This window comes from Thermobia domestica, chromosome 11 (genome assembly GCF_964235325.1).
Source record: "Thermobia domestica chromosome 11, izTheDome1.hap1.1, whole genome shotgun sequence".
Lineage (NCBI taxonomy): Eukaryota > Metazoa > Arthropoda > Insecta > Zygentoma > Lepismatidae > Thermobia > Thermobia domestica.
Genome location: NC_137464.1, coordinates 156,666,329 through 156,679,331, shown reverse-complemented (window position 1 = coordinate 156,679,331; position 13,003 = coordinate 156,666,329). Strand labels below are relative to the sequence as shown.

General features: G+C 34.6%; 1 protein-coding gene across 1 annotated transcript in view; it reads right to left on the bottom strand.

Moving 5' to 3' along the window:
• LOC145664516 (uncharacterized) overlaps positions 1–13,003 on the bottom strand; it is a 228,240-nt gene that overhangs the window by 77,427 nt on the left and 137,810 nt on the right. The gene's annotated exons all lie outside the window — the stretch shown is intronic.

Genomic DNA, 13,003 nt, shown 5'->3' with positions numbered 1-13,003 from the left:
GGGGGGCTCGGGTCCCACCCAGCCTCCACCTTCGGGCACCCATGACATGACCTACTGGTTCATGTGATGCCTGTCATTGGGAAATTGAAGTGAGTGTGTGTGTTTTTAAAGTTATTTTCCGTACAAGATACATTCGCAAAGTGTCCCCTCGGGATAAGTGTAAAATTAATTCAAATGCGAAGTTCTCCGCGGGCCAATGTGTATTGTACTAATAGCTCCTCCTACCATTCATTTGCATATTTATGGGCCTTCATTTATCCGGAATTCAATCATACACCACTATAAGGCTTGGACACAAAATTGGTTTTGTTTCTTTAGATGTAGTTGGACATGAATGTGGGCATATGCAAAATAAATTGGATCAAGTATTGCTTTTCTGACACATGTTACCCACCTTGGCCGCCATCTTGGATCCGTCATATTGGATTCAACTTTTGGTTTCTCAAATGGGAATATGTGCATGTGATATATCAAATTCATGTACAATTTTCTCGGATATTCTATTGGTGTAGTCAGTTTCACCGTAGCTTGTGCCGTTTAGAAGGTAGGCCTATTGCATGTTAAATGTCAGGCACTCACGAATAGTGAACCAAATAGAAAGTTGTGCAGGGCACGGTGTGTATATGTAATCTTTTACGTGATTTATCGTTGACGCAATATTCTCTGAATACGTACATACATACAGACACATAGCCTTCAATATGGAAATGGTAGGTCTTCACTCAAATCTGGTCGTATCTGGATTTACATTAGGCACTTTGACCGTAATACAATACTTCTTTGTTATAGTATAACATGGAATTAATAATAATCACTCACAGAAATGTAATAAGATTATAACACCAATCTTGTAAAGATATTTTTCCAGTTAGAAATTGTTTTGATTTGTCAACATAAAAAACGTAAACGTAACCACTGGCGCAAATCCCGGGGAGGATGAGGGGGACATGCCCCCTCCAATCTTGGAACTGAGGGGACTGTCCCCCCCCAATAATCCGATTTGAAATGGGTTTGGGGGAGAAATTTGATAAGTTTTGACCGATTGCCACAAAGGAACGTGAGATGAAATTGATGTCCCCAGAATAAGCCTCAAATCTGCCCGCTCCCAGATCCTCCATACATTTGTTTTTCAACTTCATAAAAATATTTTAAAAATCACAAAAAAAAAAAAAAAAAAAAATGACGGTTTTACCCATCTTCCCCAATGTTGAAGACAAATTTGCTCTGCTGAGCGTAACTGATATTAACTCTGCAATGTTTATTAGCGAAGTGCCTGGAGGGATTTAACACGCAATACCTTCCAGACGATGCAACCTACGGTAAAATTCACTACACCAGTGAATTTCAGAGAAAATTGTACATGAATTTCATGTATTACTTGCACATATTCCCATTTGAAGAACAGAAAGTTGAATCCAATACGGCGAATCCAAGATGGTGGCCGGGGTGATTAGCATGTGTCAGAGAAGCAGTACTTGATCCAATTTGTTTTGTATGTGCTCACATTCATGTCCAGTTAGGGTCTACATGTAAAGAAACTAAACGCAATTTTGTTTCCGAGTGTTATAGTACTGTATGATTAAATTCCGGATATATGAAGGCCCATAAATATACAAATTACCGATATGGGTCACTATATTAATACAATACATATTGGGCCGCGGAGTACCTTGCATCTGAATCAATTTTACACTTATACCGAGGGGACACTTCGTAAATGTGCCTTGTTAGAACAATTATCTGTATCGTTTTGTGTGATCGTTCAGGACAATACCACGATATGATCTGAAATATACAGAAATTCATCTTAATTTACAACTAAGTTTACCATGTTCTTAAACACCAAAATGCGAACACACTTTCATCTGGATAATTTGTTACGTAAATTTTAATGTATTTTTTCTTACTTTAATCAAGTTTTATTTTAAAACATTTTGAAAACTACAGAATATAATGAAATGTTTGCCTATTCATGTTTTTCGGCAGATCTGATGTTTTGTAATGACAGTTTCTTCTTTATTCTTTGAATGCAAATAGCCAAACCTATCTTTACATTTGAAATGTCTGAAATTGACATGATAATACCCTTCAGCTTAGAAAATGCGGACAAATTAGGGAGTTTTTGAAAATGTATGTGGACGGGAAATTTTACTCTCAAACTGCAGATATGTTCATATAAATGCTTTCATCTGTTAACTCTATTTACATTTTCCATCTGTTTACAAACTACCAAAGAAAAATTAAATCACTTTTTCTTTTACCATAGCGCCCATCTCTCACGCTGAATAAATTTCTTTGGATGTTCAAGTACGTGCACCCTATAAATATTGATAAGACCTTCGGACATCTTACGGGAATATTGTGAATATTCGGAGATATTTCTCTCTCTTAGATGTCTATTATCCTTTTAATTTTGATCAAATCAAACTAATAGTTAAAGCATACCACATGTTCTTCCACTATAGATCGACCCAGATCTCCAATTTTATAAGCAATAACCTCGGTATCAGCTACTATTGTTATTTCGGTCGCACTGCAAAGTACTTAAAGCCACTTGGAACTGAAAGGTTAATATTAAAATCTCGGCAAATCAAAAAATTCTTGTTTAGGAATAAGTAGCTACTTTTTTTTCTACAAACAAGGTAGTCTTGTTCAAAAACACCTGGCCACCTACTTCTCTCTTTGGAAATCACAGTACTCTAACCCACAGTTCGAATTCAATCAAACAATTTTTTTTTTTTTTTTTTTTTTTTGGTCAATTCAGATCTTTATTTAGAGCCGAAGTATTAGAAGTTCCTACGGACCGGTAGCAAGAAAATGGCCTTTTAAAGCAAGATGGGTAGCCAAGAGTTTTGAACAAGGCTGTATATCTGTTGGAATACTGTTCTAATAATATCAGATTGTCTTTAAAAAAAAAAAATGAGCCTAGGAGTTCACAATTGAGAATACATTAATGTAACTTGAAAATAACATTATGAAACCATATTACACCATTTTGTTCGATGATCCTCTCCCATTTTTCCAGCAACACTGTTCTATCGCTAGAGATCTTCTGTGATTTCTGATTAGAAAATTGACACATGGTTTTCACAGCCTTTCTTGAAACTAACTTAACACCATTCAGGAAGTTCTCCAGAGACCGAAACAAAACATAGTCTGATGGTGCTAGGTACGGGCTATATGGTGGATGCATCAAAATCTCCCAACTAAGTTCTCTCAATTTCTGACAGATCGTTACAATTGTATGCGTTCGGCGTTGTCAGTGTGACATGACTCCCTTTCTATTGATCAGTTCTGGATGTTTCTGTTGAATTTTTAGGTTCACTCGCGCTAATTGTCGACACTACAGGTCCAAGTCTATTGTTCTGACCTGCTGCAATTGCTCGTGATGCACGATGCCCTTCCAATCCCACCAAATGCACAGAATAACTTTTTTGGGCATCTGTGTGGGGTTTGGCACAGACTGTGTAGTTTCTCCTCGCTTCTGTCAGGATCTTTTTTGAACATTGTCGTCGTAGGTTATCCACTTATTTTATCGCTCGTGATCAACTGGTTCAGAAATGATTAGAGTTCGTTTCATTTCAGTAAAAATTCACAGAAATTCGATCCAGTAAATATGTTTAGTCAGATCATCTGGCACCCAAACGTCGAGCTTCTTTTTGCAACCAGCTTTCTCTAAATGGTTTAACACGTTTTGGTGAAAGATGTTTAGGTCATTGGTGATGTCATGACTGATTGCATATCTGTCTTACTCGACTTTTGTCAGAATATCACCTGCTTTTACTATGATTGGTCGCCCACTGCGAGGAGTAGTATCTTCGATATCAAAATTTCCAGACCAGAAGCTACTAAACGATTATTTGGTTGTTGCTTTTGACAACATATCTTGCCCATAAACAACAAGAATTTCTTCACGGATCTGCTTAGGATTTGCGCCTTTATCGAAATAAAGTTGCAAAATGTAGCCCAGTTTTCTGGAAAGTTCATTCATCTTCACAGCACAATGTCTCACATTCGATCATAAGAATGCCAAACACTTTTTGCACATTTGATAGGCTTAACTGTCGGCTGTTCAAATGGCGTTAGGTTCGACTAGCTGCGAAGCACATATCCTGAAGTTTAACATACTAACACCATCGTGCGCAAAACATTCAATAATTTTTTGACTGCCTGATATTAACGGTTGAAATGTTGATTTTTAGCTCAGCGGCTCTCAACCGATATGTCACGACACAATGATGTGTCATGCAGTCCCCTAAAATGTGTCCCGAAATTTTAGAATTTTCAAATCATGAAGAATTTAATAATATTGAGTTAAAATCGAAAGAGACTGTACTAGTCAACAGTTCCAGCGGCTGCAATAATGCTCAGCGCTACATGAAGTCATTATAAAAATAAAAAAGTTTCACTATTAAATCTATAATAGATATTATTATTGTTATTTATAATAAACATACCCAAACGAGTGTGTCGTCAGCCAGAAAAGGTTGAGAAACACTGTTTTAGATAATAGATAGAAGTTAGGGATATTTTCGTTTGTTTTCTTTAAAATTTTATTTTTAAACTCGTCCGATTTTTGTTATCAATTTTTCAGCTGAAAGAACAAAAATTCGTTTGTAGGTAGCAATATCATATTTGATCTATTATTTTTTTATATTCTTGGGAATGAAAAGAACACAATACCTAACGTACAGCATGAAATACTTGTAAAAAAAAAAACAATAGTACATAGTCATTGTGAGATTAATTGCAACATAATTTAACATTATATACTTGCATCATACCTCATTATTTGTGCTATGTTAATATTACTGCTGCTACTGGCTTACCTTGACTCGAGCACTACCTGGAACACACTTTTCGTAACAATAATGACAACTGACGCCAAGTAGTCTATTATAAAAGCAAGTAGTAGATCAATGACACCAATAAAACCGCAAGTTACGTTTTGGAGTTGAAAATCACTATGATTCAAGCTTTAAACGTACAATTCTATGAAAATATATCTATCACTTATTATAATCACGTCACTATATTGTTTTTTTTTTCTTTTTTTTCCTATTATTTCCTTTAATAACAGGAAAAGCGTTTCTGATTTGGCTTGACTGTTAACTCGTCACTGCGAAATAGTATTCTTTTATTATTTTTTTTAAGCTGCTTTAAAGTTCCGGGTGGTGGTGATTCACCAAAACCGAAAAAACCCTTTTTCTAACCTTGGGGGAAAACTACTTAAGGGTATATTCACTTCGATACTCCAGCTCAGCTAATAAACTACATAGCAGCGTTTCCAAACTTTTTCAAGTACGGATCACTTATTATTATTATTATTATTTTATCAGGTATAATGTTCTACGGACCACCCTACTGCTGTCTCTTTCGAAAACAAATTTATTTATTCTTTTTAACATTTGAGCATTTACCATACACTTAAATTTTTAAAAATATTAATTAAAACTACCTAAATTTTAAACTGGTATTAATAGATGAATATTATATATATATATATATATAAAAGAAAACTCTCAATTTGTTTGTCTTTTCTTGATTAATGTTCAATCTAACAAGCAAACGTTCGAATGAGACAAAATAATCTCTTTTATTGTATTCACCATGTCAAAATAAATGCTAATGCTTTTTTTTTTTTTTTTTTAAGTTGAGCTCCATTGGTTTGGTAGAAAAATAAATTTGTCCCTTTTATAAGATTTTGCTCTTTTGGGAAAAATCACAGACTTTTGCTTAGACACTGAAAACTCAAGCCTTAATTAATGTATGTATATGAGTTATACCTAATTTGAATTATAATTCAGTGACCTTTTTTCGTTGTAAGTCTAGTTTGAATAGTCCCAAAAACTGGAACGTAATAAATGGAACTTTTGACATTTTGCCGACGAATATATTCAGTTTTCTTATTATAGTGAAGTCCACAACTGTGTCAACAATAGCATAAGTGTTACATTTTATTTTATTGATGCAAGAACTGTCACTTTCAACCCCGCCTCTCCCCTACTCTACCTGGGAAATCTGCACAATATAGGTAATATGGCCCAAACATACTATTTTTTTTTTTCAGGTACTGCTTAGAGTTATCAACTCAAACCTTACATGATAACTTTGCGATAGAAAGATATCCTGTAATTGATTTATGTGTCACAGAGACATGGTTCATGGCTGCCAAGTAATAACGGAGCAAATTATGAACACTGGGATATTTTTAAAGAAAATTTTCAAATTATCCTTCTATTACTTCTTTTCCGCACATTGTATCCAAGCATAACATATACGATATTAAAACAAAGCTCACTTTACTGCAACTGAAACTATGTATAAAATGCACTTACACTCCAATTAGAACGTGCATGAATGAACATTAGCTTCCACTTTATTAAATTAAATTTTCTATTTTTTTTTTCATTACAAATAAGAACATATTATATTTTTTTTCTTAGGCACACCTAAATTCTATTTTGTTTGTCTCTAAAGCAATGTTCCCAAGTTATTAGTGAATAAAATCAGATAACGAACATTTTTGTTAGGAAATTTTCGAAACTTCCCTCTGTTATTTCCTTATTTTGGGGAGTATTCAACTAAAATTACATCAAAGAAAACGCCGCTTAATTGCAATTGAAACGAGTTATACAACAAAATTTCTACCTTAATTGGGAATTGAGTTTCCAGCGTCTAAGTGAAAGCATACGATTTTGTTAGAAGAAGAAACTCTTATAAACGATGCAAGTTTTAAATTCCTTTTTTCTACCAAGTCTATGGCAGTCGAGTTGCGAAATTTTGCATTAGCATTTATTTTTAACATTTTAAATATATTCACAGAAGTTTTGTTCTGCCTGATTCGACCGTTTGCTTGTAAGAGCGCCACAAAGCTTATTTTTCTCTGTCTTTTAAATTCAAGTTTGCAACCCTCATTTAAAAATTGCTCCTACGGCTATCAACAGAAAACTCTTAAAGAAGAGATATAGCTGGCTAGCTATGTAAAATAACGTTGTACCTCTATTCTGGCTTGTTGGTCAGTAGAAGTCTTTCAAATCCGTACAGTACAAACAATGCTCACTTTTAGGAGCTTTGAATTAATTAGCATTAATTATAATTTTTATTATAATCTAAGAATTCTGCAGCCTGTAGACAAGTCCTCGTTTTCTATTTCGGATTGAAAATGTCTATCTCTGGGTGTCCTTGAGACATCTTATTATGCGATAAAAACATTTTTCTGACAGCTCATACATCCAAAACATATTAAGGCAGTCGAGTACTGGAAAAGTTGATTTTTCTCGTTTCGCTATACTTCTAAAGGATACGTGGAAAACTGAAGAAGGAAATGGTCTTGATTGCATGGGCGCCCACAGAGGGAGGCAAGAGGGGGCAATTGCCCCCCCCCCTGGATTTTCGAAAAAGGTTAACATCTATAGGCTCTTCTGGTGACAATAGTATACTTTTAAAATCAACATTAACTAAATGATTAGAGTAACAAAATTTAGTCAAACACATCCCCGAGATTTTAATCTACTTCTCTCCCCCATGTGATGTTTCATATTTTTTCAGTAATAATTATATTCAGTAATAATAATTATACATATGTTTTGTTGGGTTTAATTCTAGCAATTGTGTGTGTGTGTGTCTTGCCCCCCCCCCCTGGAAAATATCCTGCGGGCGCCCATGCTTGATTGGCTGAATTAAGTATTAGCCTAGACTTCATTACCTGTATATCACTACTGTCCGGTATCGATGGTTTGGTCTTGTGATCCCAGTAAGGTTGTCCACGAGGCGGCGAGAAGTTTTTCGTTTCGTGTCGAAAACGAGACGAAAACGTCTTTTTAAATTCGAGACGAGATGAGAAAATGACAACTTTCGTCTCCAATTTCACTGGTCTCGTGGGCAATACTACCTCACCCAAGCCTTAGACCTCAAACATTGTTTTAGTATTACATGATTCATAGTATAAATACTATAAATTAAATCTCAAGACGGGAGATCCAAGAAGTGCCCAGTTTTTATTTCAACGCATTTGTCTAGCAATTCAGCGAGGTAATGCAGTTAGCATTTTAAGTTCCTTCCATTCTTCTAAAATGGAAGAATTCTTTTTTTATTTGAAATGAACCAGAATTTATGAACACTTTGGACTGAAAATTTTGTAAACTATTCAAGTTTTGTTAACTCCCTGATATATTTGTCACGCTATTTCTAAAGATGAGGAAGATGGACATACTCGCTCTTCTTAATTATGAAATTACTTGTTCTATATAAAAGTTGTTCATTAAACAACTGAATTATTCACTAAAATTTTGAAAGAAAAATGTGCTTCAACTTAAAGAAAAGCTTTAAATTGCTGTTTCAAAATACCATACTAGAGGAAGATTCTTTAATTATTCATTGCAATAATCTAATGTTGTATTTTATCTTTTTAAATACATAATAAAATATATCTGACCATTTAAAAAATACTATAAATTGGTAAAGTATTACGAACAGAATGAAAAGTATTTATTAACGTCTAAAGATACGTAAGTTTTTACATAATATACTCCAATTAAAATTATAGTTTAAATATTGATATATCATACATTTCATGGACCTCTCGTGACGCAGGATTCTGTTAAGTTTCAGATGAAATTAAGAAAAAATGAGAACATAAATTTTGTATATAAATTTGGAATACGGGACGAGTAACTTATATAAATATTCAGATTCCAAATATATGAACAATGTCTACTGTAGGTATTGACTATAACATATTTAGGAAACTACAGATATGAACTCAGGCGAGCAACCAGAAATTTTTATTGGGAGGGGCTCAAAGTTTTGGAGGTCCAATCCTACAAAACACTACTTCTATGTAATATTGAACCACTGTTATTCTGCATCCGAAAAACGATAAATAATTGTTAACTACTTTCACTTATATTCTAAGAAAAATTACTGTAATAGAACTAGATTGTTTATATAAGGAAAAACAATTACAGATGATGTGTAAGATCAAACCTGAAGTATAAGATCAAGGCTATATTGCCATTTTTCTGCTAAACAAGTATAGTTTTATTGAGGAAGTATATAAATATGTTTCGAGCTACATTTGAGGGGGGGGGGGGGCAAAGATCCGGACCCGGTGGACCGCCCGCGTGGGTGTGCCCCTATATGGACCTATTGCAAAATAGTTAACATGCTCGTCTTTCCCTTATGTAGTGTCGGTGTCAATTTCCATAAGTTGGTTTGGTGCATAACAGCAAATCATCAATTGGCTGTTTCAAACATTGAAAGAGTAATATTTTTTAACGAATTTCATTATAAATTACAGGCAGATATAATAAAGATATTATGATATTTAATAATAATAATAATAATATAAAATATGGTGTTTTTAACTCATGAAAGTCGATCAAACAGAACACTTTCAATTGGATGAAGTATGATCATGATTTCGAAATCAATTCCTAACATTATTTCTACTTTTCTTTGGCCAATAGACGCTATTTTTAATTCAACTGGATTCCAAATTATCTAACGAAACGGGGAGAGGGGAAATACAAAACCTTTATTAGGAATCAAATCAGAGATGAGAAACTAAAAGCAGTTGCACTACTTCATGGGATTACAGATTCCTGTTCAAATAAATGTGTGTGCGAAATATCCAGATGATACTTCCTAATATTTACATTTAGTTTTGAATACATGAAAAGAAAAGAGGAAGGAATAAGAGTACTCCATAGCTTACGATTGACCTTGGTGTTCAGCAAACCACAATCAAGGTCGTTGAAATATTGCATGAATTTTGCGGTTTGTGAATAAAAAATTTAAAAAATAATAAAAAAGTAGTACCACGGAAAGTCGAGAACCGTTGATAATGAGGAAGCTATTGGTAGCGGACGCCTACGTATGCATTGCCTCCTTACATCGCATATAATTAAGGGTAACTACTTTTCCTCTTATAATTAGAAATAAACCATGGTCGATACTACATACATACAGAGGTACATAATTGCTACTACTATGTATTAAACCATACTACTACACTACTGCAAGTTGATATTCAAAAATCCGGCAACTTCCAGACTTGAGGAGTACTGCATTTTCTAAAATGCAGAAATTTTTAATGATTATATATATCATAGGTACAGTATTTAACAGAAAATAAGTATCTCTACAGTCCTTTAAAGAAAGAAAGTTAAACATTAAATGAAAAGCGAATGAAATTTAATGTTCGTCAACTAAACAGAACAAGTATACAGAATTTTAGTTGAACTGAATAAAAAAGTTCCACTGAATTTTGACTCAACTAAACAAAATACTGGCACGCCAACGCTATGAATTTGAAAATGCGTCCGAAATTCATACAGGAAATCTGAAGTTATCAGATTTTTGAATGTCAACTTGTACTACTATTACTACTAATTATTATTTATTTATTTAGTGAAAATGCGTTGCTACTCCACGATCCAAAGAATTCTAGTTGGGAAGACATAGGAAAGGAGAGGAAATTTGCGAAAGAAAACTAATAGTGCAAGATCTTCTGGAGCTGGAAAACAACAATCGAGACTGGATTGGCTTAAACCATGATCGTACCCAACAAAGAGGTTTTGCTTTGCAGCCATGAATGTTCGAGTTTCTTAAACCATAAAGCCGTAAATGCGTTATTTCACTCACAACACCAGGAGCGGATCCAGGGGGGGCGATTGGGGCGATCGCCCTCCCAGAAGAGGAAACCTTTTTATTTTATATATAAATAAAATATATAGTATATTTTTTGACGCTCTTAAAAGTAGCTCTAAGTAGACAACCCACCGCGCCCCCAGAAATCCGTCCTGGATCCGCCCCTGCACAACACAATGCACACCAAACGAAAATTCGAAAAAGTGAAAGATATTATGATATACTTTACTCTGTAAAATCCAGTAGTTTTGTCGTATACTGTGAAATTCGCCCCTTGTCGAGAAGAAGATTATTAAACAATTTCTCCACAATCTTTACTTGTTTCTTAGAGACCCAGTGATAGACCACTTACATCTGGTGCGTGAGGTCCCTAGTTCAATCCTGGCCAAGTAAGTATGTGGTGGACAACACAGTATCCGTGGGTTTTCTCGGGGTACTTCTGTTTCCTCCCACATTCTCATCCTATCAATTCTTCCATCATCATTCATTTGCCTAAATAATCCATATCCCTTAGCCTAAGGAATATAATCGTGGGACGTTAAAGAGATAAATGATGTTTATGGTTATCTCCAACATCGAGGCTATATCAGACATGTATCTACTTGGGATCTTATTCCACAAAGTATTTAGCCCATGTCACCACCCCACATAACTTCTTCTTCCTCGTTTTTCATATTCAAATTAAACAATAATAAAGATTTAGACAAACACAGGGCTAATACCATAATAGTGCAAATACCTTTATGCACAGAGACCAAGAAGACATCCGATTTGTATCAACTTTTCAATTTATTTCTTTTTGAGTTCAACGGGAATTTCTCAACGAGAGTTTCTTGTCTCGTCTCTAATATCTCAAATAAGACTATTTTACTGCAACTAAAATTTTATAAGCCTACACGTTAAGGTTCTAACGATAAGAATTCAATATTTTTATAATAATTTTATAATTGTATCATCATTCAATACCGTATTGGTTAAGCACTACCGATTTTACTCATATTTCGTAACATAGTGTATCATTAGTAATACTACGACATGTCATTGTTAATTTATTTCGAAACAATACAGAAAGTGATACTAATCGGAGTTAGTTTCGTTAAATGTACCTATGATGATCGCAAACCAGGCAACTCAAATTTCACTCAGAGTTCCGTCGTGGCTAAGCGGTTAACGTACGCACGCGCCTTTGACGTGGGAGACCCGGGTTCGATTCCCGATGGGATCATGTGGTTCGGATTCCATGTTAATCAGTAAGTCCCGTCTCATATAGCCTCGCTGCTGAAAGGGGCGTTAAACTCAAAACCAACTCAACTCAAATTCCACTCAAAGGCTCTAACGATGTTCATTTCTAGTAAATCAGTGTCTCTTTCAATCTTCAATACGTAATTTCATTATCCATTTCCCTCAGAAAAATCCTAAAAGTTTATATTTTTGATGACCATAACACACAAAGGATGAATTTTATTTATGAGTATTTTACTCCTTAACTTCACTGATTAAATGAAAAGAAGTATTGAATTCTGTTCAGAAATTGTGCTCGTCACGGACTTCATTAAGGGTGATAAAGCAGACTCATAATTCGTCAGACCTGCAAGACTTATAGATCTGTAAACCCAATGAATTAACTAACATTATCGGTGACCCAAGTAGACCCTTATCTGAGGAGATCAGGTTACCTATGTAGACGTGATGATCCAAATGTACTCGTCTTATAACAGAACCGCGAGAACGTACACATAGAGCCCGAAGGACAAGGTATGGCATAAAAATATATGTCAAACCTGTCCGTAATAGAGCACATACACATGTCGTAATGACACTAAACACTGCAAGAAGACGCTAGAAATATTAATTTTAGTGGAAATAATGCTAGTTTAGTCACTAGACAACATTTAAAAGGTGCTATATTTCTATTCTAACAATATAAATGAACCAATTGTTTTTGATAAAAATATCCTTAAAAATTTTTAGATCAAGCGACAAAGTGCTACATTGGTAACACTGATAACAAGAGACAAACGATAACCGTCCCACGTTTCCGCGCATGTATATAAATTTTTGACGTACAATTATATCATCTCAAACATTGCCCCAGTGATCAAAACAAAGCATACTAATCCGTCAAAATTAATGAAAACAAGGCAGTAGATCATTTTGACATGCTATAGTTGCTCACATTTTTTATGTTCATGGCAGACATGTCCGTAATGTCAAAAAATCGTCATATTTCCTTATGTCCACCATTAGAAGGCAAGTCATTTGTACACATGTTCAAATTTGAAGACATGCATTTTTGTGTCGTTTTGAGTCGTTTCGGGCTCTGTGTGTAATTTTAGCTCTCATGATGATC